The sequence below is a fragment of the Plectropomus leopardus genome, chromosome 8, assembly GCF_008729295.1.
Source record: "Plectropomus leopardus isolate mb chromosome 8, YSFRI_Pleo_2.0, whole genome shotgun sequence".
Lineage (NCBI taxonomy): Eukaryota > Metazoa > Chordata > Actinopteri > Perciformes > Serranidae > Plectropomus > Plectropomus leopardus.
Genome location: NC_056470.1, coordinates 19,693,180 through 19,695,770, shown reverse-complemented (window position 1 = coordinate 19,695,770; position 2,591 = coordinate 19,693,180).

Here is a 2,591-nt window from a genome sequence, read left to right as displayed (position 1 = left end):
GTCTGTCTCCCTCCCACACTCTGGGAAATGGATTGTTCTAAAAGTTTAGCAAGAGTCCCAAAGCTGCTCCCTCCCTCCTGCATGGCTCACTGCAGGTCCTAGTGCCTACCCTTTCCACGTGCCCTGTGACAAAAAAGCACACAGCTGCTCATAATTTGCACCTGGCTGCTGTTATTCATACTCTCTTTCCATTCACTGTTTCATCCGCGTCCGTCTCTTTTGCGCAAATCTGTGGAAATAAACTTTCACCCGATGGATGATTCAACTACTTTTCATTTGAGGCTCTGCTTGACGTCACCAAACGGAGAGGTCAGGGTTTGGCCTGAGCAGTGAAAGCTTCCCAAGATTGTCATTGTTGTTCCACACCTGAGTCATTTTAAGCTTGGCATTAGATATCCTTGGATATGGACTTGGTGTTGCAACGTGCCTCAGCCATGCGTGGGGCCAACGTCCTTGGTCGACCATCTCAGAAATGTGGTATGCTGCCATTTTCTAAAAGCCAATATCACTAATACATCTTTTTGCCATTCATATTGTAAAATATGTATACACTCTAATAAAATTCAGTGAGTTATAAGAATAGAACTTTGATGGTCTGTTGCAACCAGGAATTCATCATTGCTTCTTGTCAATGGCAAACAGAGAGAAAATTGGAAATGGAGCAACAAGCGCAGTTGAACCATGCAGCTATGATATCCCCTCACCCTGGGCAGAGATCAGCCACACCCTGCATTCAGCAGGGCCTCCAGGCTCCAGTATCACAACAGTCCCTCTCTGACATTTCTCTCCCTCTCTTGTTTATGCATCTTTATTTTCCCTTTTCTCCGTCTTGCCTTCTCACCCTCTCTCTGCTTCTATGTGTTTCTCTCTTTCACAGCTCCTCTCAGACCTGAACCGTATCGTTGTCAGAGCCCCTGGCGCTGAGCAGACAGACATCCCACCCTTCTGTTCCGACAGACAGAGAGGAGGGAGAGAAAAAAAAGAGAAAAATTAGAGAAAGGAAGGATTGTGTGTCAGTGTCATCCCTCTCTCCTCCTCTTGGGAAAATAGAAATTCTTTTACTTTGAGTTGCTGTTTTGGTGTTAATGAGAAAACTTTGTTGGGTACAAATGGGCCTTGGAAGAAATAACACAGGTGAAAACTTGAGAGGGGTCTTTCTCTACTCAAGAATTTTGACCCCCACTGATGAGTTCAAACCCAAGTGGGCATTTCCTCTAAAGCTGGTGTGGCTCTTTCTGAGGCTGTGTATGTGTGTACAAGCTCGTGTCACTGTCAAAACTGCCTTGGCCCTTGTTATCCAGGCTGAGTCTGAAAGGGGAAACCCCCCAGACAGTGAACTCTGACCCTGCACCCTGCTCTGGGGTTGGTTAAGGGTGAGAAATCCTGAGGAGGGGTGAGCACTTTGGGTTAGGAGGGTGGGAGAAGGTCAAGAGTGCACTGATATCCTCATATTTCAGGCATTTTGATGCTTCGGCGGATCCGTGTGCATGAGTTTGACCTTGTTTAAGGCCGAGACCTAAATGCAGGTGATTTTAGAAATGGTATTGTTGATCAGGTTTCTTAACCTGAGGCTAAGATTTGTCTGAGCAGGATTAGGCTTACAAAAGTTGTTGTGAAAGTTGCTGATTCTTTTTATATCATAGATTTACTTTTTGGTCATCCCGTTTCACTTGTTTTGTTTTTTATAACACATAGTGCTGCAAGAAAGAGTTACCATTGCAGCACTCAAGGTTCCCTTGTCTTGAAGTCAATTTCTTTGAATGGGTTTTTGGTTAGAGCGAGAGCTTAAAAGACTTTCACGTTTTGTTATAAGACATAAAATACATCAGTAAATGTTGGTGTACCGTATACCATGGTGAAATTTCAGGAAAGTACATACCACCCAAGTCCAATCAGTGCAGCACTATATTGGTGTGATACAACTGTTCAGTAGTGACAATGAGTTTGTTGTGTGTTTATTTGAAAACATAATAAGTTTAACACACCCTTTCCATGGGCAAGAAAACAAGGCTGTTTGTGGTTTCGTCAGGGTTTGGTGCTGTAGAATGTGCTGTTAATCATCAGGACAATGCACGTGCATGTGTGCATGCATGTGTGCATGCATGTGTCTGTGTGTTATAATAACCGAGATGAGTCACAATCTAGTCATAATGTGTGGTCTTCAATTTACAGCTCTATAAATTCCAATGAACGCCTGCAAAGACTTGACATCTCATTCTAATACAACCACACAGTTGATAACTAGCGAGATGCATTCCGCACAATACAACAATATCTTCATCGTTTGCATGCTTCAAAAAAATGTCCGAGTTAATTTCTTTCTGATACGCAGCCGTAGAGCACTGATGCAGTGCACCCACATAAAATCCTCAACCAAATCCAAATACCTGCACTGTTTTCACTCAAGCATTTGACAACAGGCTAATCCTTCACCATGCTTGATATGGGGATAGGGATGCGGTTGGACATATTTTACCTGGCACAAAGGTGCTGTACAGCCCTCCTGAAACAGACACACATGCTCGTGCTGACGCACACATCCCCATTCATCACAATCATTCAAGGAATGATGTCATACTTCTCTGAATGTG